At 37.8% G+C, this 16,517-nt stretch overlaps 1 pseudogene; it reads right to left on the bottom strand.

Moving 5' to 3' along the window:
• Positions 1-10,566: 10,566 nt before the first annotated feature.
• On the bottom strand, positions 10,567-11,757 carry LOC102915410 (ribonucleoside-diphosphate reductase subunit M2 pseudogene; annotated as a pseudogene).
• Between the last annotated feature and the right edge of the window lie 4,760 nt (positions 11,758-16,517).

The following is a 16,517-nucleotide window of genomic DNA, read 5'->3' as shown; positions in this document are numbered from 1 at the left end:
TTTTAGTTGACACATGGTTTACAACTGTAGCTCCAGTTCCAGAGGATCTACTGCTCTCTTTTGGCCTCTGAGGGTACTGCATGCATGTGACAGACATACAAGCAGGCCAAAACATGTCTTCGCATAAGAAATTAAATTATACCGTTATAAAAAGGACTATAATATTTTAAATATGGGATAAAGTTATTGATGGGCATTATCCACTTATTTAATGTGGCAATATAACAATGCCTTATATAAACATAACAACTAGTGAGGTTTCATTATTCCTCAAATAAATTATTATATTTATTATATATATTATATTATATTATATATTATTATATATATTATACAGAGCCATAACTCCATATTAATACCCTGAAATTGCACACTAAGCAATGATTGACAATAACTTCTTTCAGTGGCAGGCTGAAAGAGTTACTTCTCCAAAGATATCCGTATCCTAGTTCCTGGAATCTATGGATATTTTGTGAAATGAAAATGCCTTTGTAGGTATAATCAGAATTTTAGATGGGAAGAATATCCTAGGTTAGAGGCCCCAAATCAAACCTCATGCATAAGTATAAAGGTGAAAGGCAGTGGAGATTTGAGATACACACTAAGTATTACATAATGTTAATGTGGCACATAGGGAAATTCAAAATATTAGCCTTGAAGACTGATGTCTGAAACTACCAGAAGCCAGAAAAGACAAAAAAAGCATATTCTTCCCTTAATTCTGTGCAGGGAGTATATACTTACTGGCATCTTAATTTCCACTCATAATATTAAATTTTTTATCATTGGGCTTTAGAAATACAAAAGAAAAATATTGGTGTATTAATGTTCCAGCTTATGGTAAATTTTGTAGTAACCATCTTACTAAAATGCTGGATTAATTAAAATATAATTTAAAACATTATGTGTTAGTCTATATTTATACACAAAGATATAAAACCTTAAAACACACGGTGGTGAAAGGAAAGTGCTGTCCTTTTCCTCTATTACACTACAATTTTAAAGTATGCATAAGAGAGTTAATTGTCAGAGTATAGAATCACTTGGGAGACAAGCTACTGGGCATGCCAGTGAAGGCATTTCATTATTGGGTTAATTGAGGTAGGACAATACACCCCCTTGAGTGGTACCATTTCCTGTCTTTGATCCTGGAATGTATAAATAGAGAAATGAAGCTATGGAACAACATGCTTTCATCATCATTTCCTTCCTAATTGTGGATGTGATGTGTCTAGCTATTTTAGGCTTGTGCTGTTTTACTTCCACACCAAAGTGAACTGTACCTTGAAATGTGACCCAGAATGAAGCCTTTCTCACTTAAGTTGCTTGTGACAGGTGTCCTCTTTTTAAAAAAAAAACACAGGCTCTCACTCACTCTATAACCCTGTCTGGCCTGGAACTCTGTAGAACAGGCTGACTTCAGACTCACAGACTCAGACTCACCTGCCTCTGCCTCCTGAGTACTAGGATTAAAGACACGCACTATCATGCCTGCTTTATACTCTTATTTTATCTCATTAATGTGAAAAGAAACTAAAGGCAGGATACCAAGAATTAAAATGTACCTTTTTTATTTGTACATTATATTATTGAAATTTTTTTCCATTAAAATGTTCAAAAATCAAAAGGGTTGTATCATTGCATCAGTGGTTGGATCACAAACTCTGAAGGCAACTTAAGTGTTCAATATTCAAGGACTACAGTTCCATATAGTAGTGTAGTATAAAATATTTGTCCATAAAACCACTTATAATGAGTCTTTTATCTTTGCTTCCACTAAGGTCCCAAATTTGGAAGTGTTTGTCTGTTTATGTAGGTCACATGAAGAAGTTATATGAAGAAAGATTGCATGACACAGCCCACACCTAAGACTGTAAGCAGGGTTAAAATTGAAGTTAAATAAAGCTTATTTCTTTTTGAGATGTGGGCAGCAGTATTCTGGTGCTTACTCTGATCTCACAATTATACTTACCTCTTAGAGTGGGAGTAGAGAGGCATGGTACTTTTCATTGCTGGCTTAGTGAGAGGGATTTTATTTAAGGAAAGGAACTGAAGATTTTGAAATGTGTTCTCTGAAGTTTTGAAGACACAGTGTCCTGATGTTTGATTACTCTCTGAGGTTTTTTGTTTTAATGGTAGGAAATTATCTATAGAAAAACAATTTTTATAATAAAAGCAAACTGCATCTCAATCTACTGAACAAGAATGTTTTTGAGTATGTTTTCCACAATTATGTTGATATGGGATCAAGAGTAATAGTAAGAAAATAACAGGGAATCATATTATCAAGAAGTTGGTACAAGAGAGATGGGGTCATGTCTGAGAATAATAAAGGAACATAAAGGCCAGTCCACATCTGGATAAATTTATCAGTAGTCCTTAAAATCACCAATTAGAGAACAAGCTATTGCAAATAACTTCACAAACCAGAGTGTGCCAGTTCAACATGTCTGAACTTTAAGTCTGCGCTCTTAGTATTTTCAGAAACTAAATAAAGGACAGAAAAGGGAAGGGAAGAAGGAGCATTGAAAGAACAGAGATTGGAAGAGAGAATTTCTGCTTTTTTTTTGCCTTCTATGTATTTCCTACTTGATACAGAGTCAAGCTAGAATAATAGATCACTTCAGTGACTCATCTCTGGGGTTCATTGTATTAAACAATTCATTGTGCAAAGGAGATGAGTATATTATCTTTCAGGCGACTCTAACCTGAGGGCTACACATTCCATTACAAAAAAAATAGTAAATTTATTTAAAACATTGAGGTTTTGTTGCAATAATTTCTATAATCCTATTATACAGTTCTCTACCTTGATTAATTTTTATAATTCTATTATGTAATTCTATACCTTGAAATTTGTAGATGACTATGTCATGGCACACTGTTAAAAGGCTGGGCATACATGGTAAGTAAACTATTACATTATTATCAGAAAGTAATCTCTATTATGGACAACGAAAAGGAAGCTCAAAAGCACATTTGAAGGCACTGTGGTCATGCTTGCATAATATCAATTTATAAATATTCAATGACTGTTGAAGAATAAGGATGGGCTAAATAGGTAGACAGGAAATTTCTCAAGAATTTTTTTTTTAATTTAGCTAAAATTTTTAACTAAAACTTACGTTTATTTAGTGTGTGCAAATATATGCATGTAAAAGCCAGACGATAATTTGTTGGAACTGGTTCTCACCTTCCACCATGTGGGATCGAGGAATTGAATTCAGTCAACAGACTCGAGCCATCTCTCAAGTCTCAATTAAATACCCTTTTTTTTGAGACAAGGTTTCTCTGTGTAACATCCCTGGCTGTCCTGGATCGTGCTCTATAGACCAGTCTGGCCTCCAACTCACAGAGATCTACCTGTCTCTGCCTCCCAAGTGCTGGAATTAGAGATGTGTGCCACCAGTGCCTGGCATAAACACTTCTTTTTAATATAATATTTTTTATTGATTATTTGGGAGTTTCATATAATGCATCCTGATCACCCTTACTTTATAGTCCTCCCGGGTTCACCTCCCCCACCCTTGTGGCCTCCCCCCAAAAAAAGATAAAAATTAAAAAATCAAGTCCAATTTGTGTTGCCCATATATATGCTCAATGGAGCATGGTCAAACTTCCAGTGGCTAACCCCTTAAAGAAAAGTGAGTCCTTCCCTACCCCCAACCCCGCCAGTAGCCATTTATTGTGGAGAACAACACTTCAGCATCCTTATCACATTTTTTTTTTTTTTTTTTTTTTTTGGTTTTTCGAGACAGGGTTTCTCTGTGTAGCTTTGCGCCTTTCCTGGAACTCACTTGGTAGCCCAGGCTGGCCTTGAACTCACAGAGATCCGCCTGGCTCTGCCTCCCGAGTGCTGGGATTAAAGGCGTGCGCCACCACCGCCCGGCCCTTATCACATTTTTAAGAGTTCTGCTCAATGGCTTCCGGTCCAGGTTGTTAATTTTTTTGGGGGGAGGGGTATTGTTTCAGAAGCCTTCTGTGTATTTCTGTCTCAACTGTGAGTTCACAGTCATCAATGCCACAAGAGAAGAAGCTTCCTTATCCTTTACTATCAGCAGGAGCATGGACTCTACATGGCATCTGGATGCAGCACAGTCCACAGACACCCACTTGGCCACAGACATCAACATGGCTTCAGGCAGCAGCACAGACCACAGACATCTATTTGGCTTTTGGTGGGAAGATGGGCCATGGATATCAACTCAGTCCCAACTGCGGCATGACCATGGGCACCAACATGACCCTCGGCAGCAGCACAGACCAAGGACATCAGAAATAAAACTTTGAAGTTAATCAGGAAGAATGTGAATAGGAATATGTATCATGTGCATTTTTATTAAAAGTCATATCATCCCTAAAATAAAATTTCAGTGAAAAAGATAGTAGGAAAGGTAGGCTATAATGAGGAAAATGATAAAGTGTAGCTAGAGTTTTCCTGCTTTGCCCACAGTTAGGACAAATCTCTGTCACCCGCCAGTCCCACAGCCGCTCAGACCCAACCAAGTAAACACAGAGACTTATATTGCATACAAACTGTATGGCCGTGGCAGGCTTCTTGCTAACTGTTCTTATAGCTTAAATTAATCCATTTCCATAAATCTATACCTTGCCACATGGCTGGTGGCTTACCGGCGACTTCACATGCTGCTGGTCATGGTGGCAGCTGGCAGTGTCTCTCTGCCTCAGCCTTCTGCTTCCCAGAATTCTCCTCTCTCCTTGTCCCACCTACTTCCTGCCTGGCCACTGGCCAATCAGTGTTTTATTTATTGACCAATCAGAGCAATTTGACATACAGACCATCCCACAGCACTTCCCCTTTTCTTTTTTTTTAAAAGGAAGGTTTTAACTTTTATACATCTCCAAAGCCAGTTTGGTATATTTGGGAATTTGGGCGTAGCTTCTCTTACTACTTCCTGCTGGAGGGGGGCGCTGTATCTTATGGGGACACAAAGAAAATTTTAGGATCATGGAGTAGTCCGTGAGACTGTATCGTCTGAGCCAGTTGCCTTGAAATGATTCGGGATGTTGGATCATCTGGGCCATGGTGTCATCAGAGACCTTTCAGGGGGTCTTGGCTGGTCAAACCTGATGTATCTTAATCTGGAAAAAATCCATACCCTCTGGCTTTCTGCAGAGACAAAAGCAGAGCCTCCTTTCCAAAGCAACATATCCTTACATCCAAATTTTGAAGTTAAGGTACCTTTAAAATATACATTTTGACATAACTTAACAGCTTTTGCAATCAAATGTTTTTCTTCAGTTACAAATATCAAAGAGAACATAATCCAGATTCTCTGTGTGGTAGCCATCTTTATGTGGCTTATTTTTTATATTACCTTGAGCCTATTGCTTTAAACTGCAGCCTTTTAAGCCTGAAACGGCGCTGTGGCTGCTGGCTCCGCCCACTTCAGCTTCCCAACATGGCAGTGGTACAATTTCCGCCAGCTCTGGGAGCCATCGTGGGTCTATGCTTTTATCCAAGCAGCGTGTAGCCCAGAAACCTCTTTTTTTTTTTTTTTTTTGTTTTGTACTAGCAAAGGCTAAATCCACCACACAGCTTAATGTGCCACTTGCAGAGGCCTCATTCCTGCCATACTACATGCAGGTCAGTCTTGCAAACCAGGAACCCGAAGTACATTGATGAAGAACTTTAAACAGAAGTGACATTGCCAAAAGATAAACCATCAAATAAGTCTGTTAAGATCTTCCTGCAACATTAGGGAAATCATCGTGAATGACATCGTTTTTATGCCTATAAAATAGTAAGTGAAAATTAAATAATTATTTTTTTTCATTATTGGAAATTATATGATGACTTTTACTTATCCATTCTAAAGTGTTTATACAATTTCTTTACAGTTAGAACTTCTGTATTTTTCCTTCTACTTGTTGAACATAATCCTAATATATTTTGTAATTGAATATAGCACATTTATTATTGATTGCTATTTCTGGAATTTAAAAAAATATAAATAAGTCAAACAGATAAGTGCATGGTTTTCTTTTTCTTATTGGTGAATGATCTAAAATGTTATCGTCATATTATTTGTTTCCTTAGAGAATTGTAGTTTCATTTGGCATGTATTATTGTCTAATTTCTGTTAAGATATGTGTTAACTTAAAAATTGTATTTATGGTGGTATATGGTTTTTCTAAGACAGTAGTTCTTGACCTTCCAAATATTGTAACCCTTTAATACAGTTCCTCATGTTGTGGTGACCTCTAACCATACAATTATTTCATTGTTACTTCATAACTATAACTTTGCCACTGTTATGAATTGTAATGTAAATGTCTGTATTTTCTAATGGTCTGGGGGGGTCACTACCCACAGGTTGAGAACCACAGCTAAGGTATTGCAAAAACCCTAGTGTTTAGTTTTTCAAGTAAGTTGTTTGATATCTCTGTCTGAATTTAGAAAATGTGTTTGAGTGTGACTTCATAAAACTGACAAAGAGGATATGAATTTGAGATAGACAGAGAGCTCGGACAGAGAGAGATGGGAAGAGGTGGAGGGAGGTAAGAGAAGCATGATGTAATCACATTGTAGTTAAATAATAATAATGAGTGAAAAGAAACTGACAACAGAAGTTAAACAAATACAACATAAAAGAATGCAACACATATTTGCATCATTAAACAAATGTTCTACAGCATAAACAAATGTAACATATCATAAAATCATATTCTACAACAATACAGCCTAAATGTAATGCAAAGTATATATAATGTGTTATCTAACACTAGTAAATATCATTTTTTGTCAATGGATAGTGTCTTAGTTAAAGTTATATTGCTGTGAAGAGACACCATGACCATGGTAAATTTTATAAAGAGAAACATTTAATTGGGTCTGTCTTACAGTTCAGAGGTTTAGTTCATCATCATCATGGCAGGAAACATGACAGCAGGGAGGCAGACATGGTACTGGAGAGGTAGCTGAGAGGTTGTACATCTCTATTGGCGAGCAGCAGCAAGAGAGAGTCACAGGGCCTGACTTGGGCATTTAAAATCATAAAGCCCACTCCCAGGGACACACAACCAAAAAGGCCCACCTACTCTATCAAGGCCACACCTCCTAATGCCACTTCCTAAGCATTCAAATACGAGCCTACGGTGGCCATTCTTATCAAAACTACCACAAATAGAAGCAAATAATAATATAAGATTAAATAAGAATCGATTATGAAATGGAGAATGATTTATGAGTAGTTTGACAAAGTAGGATTTAGCATCTTTGTTCAACATCCATACTGTGGCCAGTGAGATGACTAATCAGGTAAAGAAGATTGCTGCTATAGTTAGTGAAGCAATAGTCTTTATATTGTTGTCCTAGTTCACATTAACTGTCAACTTGACTGTGGCAGTTTGAATGAGAAAGGCTATTTCCATAGGCTCATATATTTGAACGTTTGTTTCCCAGTTGGTGGACTGCTTAGGAAGATTTAGGAGGTATTGTTTTGTTTGAAGAGGTGTTTCACTGGTGCTGGGCTTTGAGGTTTCAAAAGCCCACACTCGGCCAAGTCTCTCTCTTCTACCTCCTGTCTGCAGATCCAGATGGAAGTTCTCAACTACTGCTTACGTGACATGTTTGCCTGCCTGTGGTGCTTCTGGCCATGTAACTCTCTGGAATGTAGAAATGTCCCCATTTAATTTTTTTTAAGTAGCTGCCTTGGTCATGTGTCTTTTAACAGCAATAAAAAGTAAGTAAAACAATGACATATTCTAGAATTACCTGAAAAGAGTCTCAGTTGAGTATTACCTTTATCAGTTTGGTCTGTGGTCATGTCTATGAGGGACTGCCTTTATTGCCTTAATTTAGTTCCTTCTCAAAACCTATTTCCACAATAATTTCTTTCTTTCTAAAATGTCTGTTTCTTTAATTTTTTGAGTCATGATCTCACTCTGTAACCCTGGCTGGGCCCATTTTATATAGATGAGGATGTCCTCAAACTGATCCTTTTGCTTCTGGATGCAGAGTCCTTAGGTTACAGATGAACATCACCATACCTGGACACCAATTTATATCTTATCACTCAGAGCTTAGATGGGGCAACTAGTCATTAGGACATTCACATTTGTTTGGAAAATACAGCATCCATTTGCATCTTTTTGCCCTAGCCCTCACAACAGAATAGAAGAAACCAGAGGAGTTCTTATTCCCTTTTCACAAGCTCTTTTCCCAATCCCATCTTAAATTTCTTATTACCCTAAATAGAATGAAGCCTTCAAATTTTAGGTTCATTCAGGCTTCTTGAGAATGTTTAAGGTTACCCAAGATTGATTGGTTTATTTCTATTGTTTTTATTGTATTATTTTTAAGTCTTGGAATTCAGAGCATGCTTCTGTGTGAAAAATTGATTTGAAGTGCCTGAAGAGTTCTGATGTATAGCAAATCAGTTTTGTAACAAATATAAAAAAGAGCTCTGAATGATTCTTACATCTGCCTGTAGCAGAGTAATCCACTAGGAGCCAGACCAATGAAGCAATAGCCATCATAGTCAATCATTGTCCTGGTAAAGGATGATTCATGTATAATGTTTATTTAGAAGCACCTCTTATAATCACTGTTTATGTGTTGATAGAAATAAATTGAACTATTATTTCATGGTCACTCAATATGATGTATTATCTGTAGATGTAATCAACCGTCTTATTAAATAAGAAACACAGAAACAATGTAAAAGAGAAACCCGAGAGGTCAGAGCTCAGAGCTAAAATCTCACCCTTCCTCCTGCTGTCCCAGCTTCCCAAAAGAGAGCTATTTCCTGTGTGTAAGTCAATTTTCCAGTCATTCTGCCTTCTCATTGGTTGTAAACCCAAACACGTGACTACCTCGTCACTGTCTGAATGTACAGCCTCCTAGGTCTTAAAGGCATATGTCTCCAATGCTGGCTGTATCCCTGAACACACAGAGATCTATGGGATTAAAGGCGTGTGCCACCACCGCCACACTCTTGCTATGACTCTAATAGCTCTGACCCCGAGCAACTTTATTTATTAACATACAATCAAAATCACATTTCAGTAAAATTAGAATACCACCACAATTATCTATGCATTAAAATGATATACATATATCATTTTATATATGTGAATAATTTATGAAATATTCTCATAGAAATAAGCACTATAGCTTGGGTAGCCACTAACATTTATGATGCATGTTTTACCATGTGACTCCGTCCTACCTTTCTTTTTTTTGCCATGCAAATGAGACTTTTTTATTAATTTCAACAATAAAAATAATTTAAAAAGTATAAACAATCTCATAGTACAAAACAATAAAGAAAAATGACCAGGGGTCAAACAGCTGATACACATCAGTTAACACACTTGCTTTCGCTGTTTGGATGGTTGATGTAATTCCACTTATGTACCCCTAACCAGCCTCTCAAACTCACTAGATGAATTCTAAATTATTCCCTAAACACAAAAACAGATCAATGCACATAAAAGCAGATTAATTCACACTAGCTGTTAGCTGTATCTACTGGTCTGCATTTCAGCCTGACAATCTGAGTGGAACACACATTAACAGCCCATGTAGTACTGGTTTCTGGTGTTTAGGAATTCACCGGGCAAAGCCAGGTTTGGTGGCACAAACCTTAATCCCAGTGTTTGGGAGACAAGTTTAAGAGACTAACCTGGTCTACACAGCAAGTTCTGTAAGTGGATCAAATCTCAATAGTACTTGTTCACACAATCAAGTCTCCTGCATCTTTTAGGAGAGGTGATTTCAGCCACAGCTTTACTACTGACAAAAATCAAGAGTGTGTGTGGGTCACCATTGAAAATCCTACCTTATAAAGCCTTTTCAGGACTCCATACAAGCTAGAAATGGGGCAAAGTATAACTTGGGAAAAAAGATGCTGCTTTTCATACAAATGAAGACTGGGCCTGGGCTAACCAGCAAGTGTCCCACCTAAGTTTCTAGTGACTCAAAGCTGGAAGTTCTATGAAGCAGGAGATGGCCTGATCTCTGGAGTAACATTCACCCTGTACATGACTAGCACTAGCAGGCTAATATAGATCATACAGGACTGACTTCAAAGCTGATGAAAAAGCATTTGAAGTCATTGAAGAACACAAAGCTTCGGAAATGACATGCTTACCCGGCACTAACTTCTTAGTCACTTAGATTTTAATCAGCTGCCATCAGTGGTAAAGAGAATACTTGGTGCTTGGTCTAGAAACCAAATAAACCAGGCTTTCGTCCTCCTTGACTATGTGCAAAGTGCCAGTTCTATTTACAAACTTAAGTAAACTCTATAGAGTCCACAGGAAGGAGTGGATGAGGCTGACATCTTTAAATGGCCTTGTGGCAACTAAATGTTTAGTCCTGCTTGCTGGAGGGCCGCCTCTTATAAAGCCTGGATCAATGCTGTTAGCGGGTGCTTTGAGCCAAAGGTGACCAAGGACAGGATCTCCCCTTTTGTTGTTAAACATCCTCTCTTCTAGTGACCCACTAGCAAAAAAAAAACCGACTGAGATAGCTACATAACTTTTAGACACCGGATAACAAATTTAATGACCATTCATGGTATAGATAGTTGATTGTTTTTGTTTTTTTGCTGATTATTTTTTTATGACAAAGGGAAGAATATCAGCAAAGAGCACCATCAGTTTACTTAGAAATCAGCATCCAAGGTAAAATAATTCTCTGTTGAACTCGACATCACCCCATCCTCTGGTACTCGCCTCTCGCTTCTCAAAGAAGCTGGTCTTTCCTTCTAGTGAAATATTTTCCATGAAGTGAAATGGATTCTCTACTTTGAAAATCAGCCTGTCTGCCACAAACTCGATGTACTGCTTCATCAGAGTGCAGTTCATCCCGATGAGCTTCACAGGCAAGGCCTCCGTAAGGAACTTCTGCTCTATCCTCACTGCGTTGACAATTATTTCTTTTACCCTCTGCTCCGATGGCTTGTGTACCAGGTGCTTGAACATCAGGCAGGCAAAGTCACAGTGTAAGCCCTCGTCTCTGCTGATAAGCTCATTGGAAAATGTAAGGCCGGGCATCAGTCCCTGCTTCTTGAGCCAGAATATTGATGTGAAAGAACCGAAGAAGATGCCTTCCACGGCGGCAAAGGCGACAACACGTTCTCTGTATGTAGCCTCTTTGTCCCAAATCCAACGCAAGGCCCAGTCGGCCTTCTTCTTCACAGAAGGCATCGTTTCTATAGCAATGAAGAGATACTCCCTCTCCTTAGAATCTTTAATGTAGGTGTCAATAAGGAGACTGTACATTTCAGAATGTATGTTTTCCATGGCAATTTGGAAGCCATAGAAACAGCGGGCCTCTGTGACTTGAACTTCTTGGCTAAATCGCTCCAAGTTCTCATTGACTATGCTGTCACTCGCTGCGAAGAAAGCACGAACGTGAGGTATAAAATGTCTCTCCTGGGTTTCAGAGCTCCCCAGTGCTGGATATCTTTGGAAAGGTTCAAAAGGAGGCCTCCGCTTTCTTGTACATGTGCCAGATATCATGGTATTTGATGGGAAACATGATGAAGCGCTGGGGGTTTTCTCTCAGTAATGGCCCATCCTCAAAGCTGGGGTTAGCAGAGACTTTACTTTCCGGTTCGGCCGGTCCGGTAAGATTCTCCTTGCAACCTTGATGGCCAGGACGCAGGTGGCGCTGAGGGCCAGGGGCGTGTTCTCCTTCTGGGCCAGGCTGAGCCGCTTCAGCAGCGACACCTTCAGCTGCTGGTGGTCAGTGATGGTGGCTAGCAGGACGCAGACAGAGAGCATGGCGAGCAAGAGCAGCGGCTGAGGCAAGGAGAGGAAAGCAAGGCAGCTGGAACCCGGGTTGCAGCGTCCTACCTTTGTTTGATCTTGTTTGTTCATGACCTACCAATGAAATTTGATAGCTAAGTTTTTACTTCGTCTTTCATTGTGAGTACAAAGAGAGAATAGGAAAGTTTGTGACGTAGGCCACATAAAGCACATTCCTGGTAGTAATGAGCCTTTATTAGTTAGTGTTATTATTGCTGTGTTGAAACACCATGACCAAAAGAGACTTGGAGAGAAAAGTATTTATTTGACTTATACTTTCACATCACTAATCACTGTTGGAGGAAGTTAGGGCAGTAATTCAAACAGGACAGGAACCTGGATGCAAGAGCTGATACAGAGGACATGAAAAGTGCTGATTAATGACTTGCTCTCTCCATGACTAGCTCAGCCTGTTTTCTTATAGATCCCAGGACCTAGGAATGTCACAATGCACAATAGGCAGGCTTGCCCCTTCCCTGATGATCATTAACTAAGAAAATGCTCTACAAGCCTTCCTAAAGCCAGATCTTATGGAGGTGTTTTCTCGATTGAGGTACACTGCCCTCAGAAGATTATAGTGTATGTCAAGTTGACATGAAACTAGCCAGCACAGTTAGAGCTAGACACTAAATAGTGCTATGTCTTTCTAGGGAGCAGCTGTCTGTTTAGGACAAATTATTCAATGAGTGATAATATCATTACGTGAGTGTATTCATCATCTATCCAGTGTTCTTGCTCACACATTTGTTGATTTCCTGAGTAAGAGTAGTGTATATTGTCAGGCCTAGCCTGAAAGAATAGTGAGCTCTGGAACAATGTTAGTATTTGAGTAATTCCCATGAAAACATGTAACATGAGCACTGAATAGCTGAAATAAATTTAAAGAAAAATGTTACAAGAGTTCTGACCAAACTAGAGTAAGGGTGAGTACAACTATAATCTGGTGACTCAGTAAGATTAGATGAAAACTTATCCTTTGGGTTTTATGTGGATGTTTAGTTCATTCCCCTCTCCTCTCCCCTTCCCTCCCCTTCCCTCCCCTCTCCCCTCACCTCTCCCTCTCCTCCCCTCTCCTACTCTCCCCTCCCCTCTCCTCTCATTTCCTCCCCTTGTATTTTTGAGACACAGTCTTACTATTTATCCTATGTACCACAGGCTGGTCTGTAACTCCTGCTTCAGCAAACCAAGTGCTGTGCTTACAGAAACACACCATGATTTATTAATCCTAATTCCATATCCAACATTTTCCTGGATTATTTTGAAGAAGACATCTGTTCCTATGTAGTTTTTTCTATTTCTTAAAAAGGTCATTGCATCAACATAGCTCATACTAACTGCCTGATCTTTCAGAGACTATAAAATTATATATATATATATATATTATATAGCTACAAACAACCCAAACAATGCCTCCTTGAGCAATTCTTACAGGATCATAAGAAGAATGAGGTTGGTACCACAGTAAAGAGTGTATGAAATGACTTATTACATTGCCATTTTGAGAAAGAAGACATCTAAGTTCTCAGTTGTCTCATTTCTGATGGATGATATAGCACCATTCAGACAGATTGTTGATAATAGGTTAAAATTTGTAAAATTATATTCATAAAAAAATTTCTAGTTATATTGCCATTTATTGTGTTTCTTAAACTTTGAAGAGTTCAAGTGCTGGTTTTAGTAGTAATAATTGAAGGTAAAAAGATATGTGTGCATATGATACTTCATAAGATAGAAGAAATGACATTACTTCTAATAACAAACAACAGGAAGTACATAAATAAATAATTTCAGCAATGCAGTGATGAAATAGATGAGATTGTTTATGCAAAAATAGTGATCGGAAAATATTCACAGACAGGTATACAACAAGAAAGAATAGTCTGGTGTATTGAATTGTTGATGCCATTTCTTACCTTCCTTCTATAGGCATACTTTTTTTTTTTTTTTTTTACAATTTTAGAAAGACACAGAGTAGTTGAACTGTATTTCCTCATTTTTTTTTTAAATTTTACCAAGTCATGTCTTTTGATTTGGACAAAAAGCTGGTGAGACATTAAAATATGCTTAAACTATTTCATCATAGTTTCTTGACTTTTCTTGACCTGTCCCCAAGGAAAAAAAAATCCTAGATATCCAATACCATTTCTACTTGGTTGCAGACTGATACAGATGGAATAAACTTAAATTTGCTCAATTTACACAAAGTAAGATCCATTTGAAGAACGACTAATTACTAGCTGAGTCAATCCAAAATCTGTAAAACCCCTAAGCCACTGAAAAAATGAGATTTTTGTCATGAAACATTATTGTAGTGATAATTAACTAGTATAATTAACTTTGAAAGAAAGTTGGGGAAATGTGAAAAACAAAAAATAATAAATTCTAAACACACAGGAATTATGTTTCATTATTACAGTCTTGTAAGTACGAAGAATTTAGCATGCTTTAAGTTTTGAAGTTATTTCAGCTTATCTGCATTAGTTTCTAAAGGGAAAAGATTGGGTCGTAGTTTTTGACATATGTCAACACTCCACTTAGTGCCCGTTAACATGATAGTCAGATATCATTGAAATAAACTAGATATTCCAAAACAGTAATTTATAATCACCATAGCGATCATTGAAATACATCTGTGTAAAATCAGGGGACTGATACATTTTATATTTTGTCATCCTGACTATGCTCAGATAATTTTATTCTTAGCTATGTATATGAGGACCAAAATGCTTTCAAAATATTACTGACTGAAGACTAAAATTGCATTGGCATTTTAATCAAATTATGAACTCACAGTGGTATGTAATATACCTTCATATAATTTTAGACCAAATAGTAGATAATGCTGAAATTTTTGTTCTATTATTATTTTCTCTGTGTTTCAATTAAAATCCAAAGTGATACCTTTCCCACATACAATATTATGTGTGACAAATACAAAATATTTTGCTTTCTGAAGGAAAATAAGTAATAAAGAATAACAATTCCCAGGTTTTTCTACATTGGCATGTTATGCATATCTGTATAAATACTATTTTATTACATTAATTCACATCAGGCATCGAAATTGTTACCACATAATAAAACTGCTCAGAAATGTAAATTGTGAGAATTTATTGTATATGTATTCCTGGCACAATAGATTCATCTGGCTTACCAAAAATTTTCATGTTTTACTTCAGCAACACAAACTATTAAGAAATAATTTAAAATAATTTAAACGTAATATTTTAAAAATATGTTTTATTAATTCTTTAAGAATTACATACATTGTATTTTGAACATTTCCCACCCTCCTCATCTCCTCCTACATTCTCCCTCCATTCTATACCCACACAACATTGTGTCCTCACTTAAAAAATCTCCATTGAGTCTCATTGCTGGATATATACTCTTAGGCATGTATACTGGAGCTCAATAGATGTCTGTTAGTAAGTGGTGGTTCTACATTCGTCTACAAGATCCATAACCTCACTAATTTTGAGTATTTGTCTAGTTTTCCAGTACTACGGATTATCTCTCTTCTCTCTCTCTCTCTCTCTCTCTCTCTCTCTCTCTCTCTCTCTCTCTCTCTCTCTCTCTCTCTCTCTTTTGGTTTTTCGAAGCAGGGTTTCAGGGTTTCTCTGTGAAGCTTTGTGCCTCTCCTGGATCTCACTCTGTAGACCAGGCTGGCCTCGAACTCACAAAGATCCACCTGCCTCTGCCTCTGTCTCCCAAGTGCTGGGATTAAAGGCGTGCGACACCACCACTGGGCCTTGATTTCTCTCTTGTTGAGTGGATCATAAGCCTAATTGGAGAGCTGTTGTTTTCCACAAAGTTATTCTTGCCACTCCTGCATCCTTAGGGTTATCATACCATGTTGATCATTCTTGTGGCATTATATGTGGCATGTGCTGTTCATAAGCATCAAAACTGGGTGACATATGCTGGTACTGTGAGGGCTAGTTCTCAGGGAGTTGGAGGAGGCATTCAAGTCAGTTCCAGGTCAAGGTCCCATGGGCCCTGCAATTGAAGTGCATGGTGTCTTCAGCTACAAGGACTTACCTTCTGACTCTTGTAGAAAAACAAAGGCAATAGCAATATCCTGCAATGATGTTTTTGTTGGTGCTGGTTTTATTTGTTGTTTTTGTTTTTTGCTTTTTTTATTTGAGACAGATTCTTACTGTTTATAGCTGGCTGGGAGCTTACTATGTAGACTCAGCTCACCTTGAACAAATAGACATTCCTCTGCATTGCTTCTGGAGTGCTATTATTAAAGGTGTGTGCCACTACAGCCAGCCTGCAGGTGATTTTGGGAGTGTATATTCTACAAGATTATAATAAACTTGCTGTAATCAGAAGCTATGTCTGTGAGATACTGCCTCAAAGTAAAGTACGGAGCTGGGGATATAGCGTAGCTTATTGGAAGATCATTGTGTAGCATATGCAAAGCCAGAGGTTCAATCCCCAGCACTGATGTATGTGTGTGTGTGTGTCCCTGTCCATCGAAGTTATATAGAGAAGAAACTGAAATAATTGAAACAAACTCTTTTTTATTTTATCACTGGACATTCTTTCTTATTACTCTCCCATTTCATAAAACAAATATGTGCTTAACTCTATTTGTACAGAAATATTTCCTCATTATCAGCCTGTTCCATATCATGGTTTGAAATTATACTCCCTACCCATCTAATAGTCCAAGGATAGCGAGACATAATGTGAACATCTCCTTATGGTCTCCCTTTATTCCTTAGAAT

The sequence above is a fragment of the Peromyscus maniculatus genome, chromosome X, assembly GCF_049852395.1.
Source record: "Peromyscus maniculatus bairdii isolate BWxNUB_F1_BW_parent chromosome X, HU_Pman_BW_mat_3.1, whole genome shotgun sequence".
Lineage (NCBI taxonomy): Eukaryota > Metazoa > Chordata > Mammalia > Rodentia > Cricetidae > Peromyscus > Peromyscus maniculatus.
This window is presented reverse-complemented; position numbering and strand designations above follow the sequence as displayed.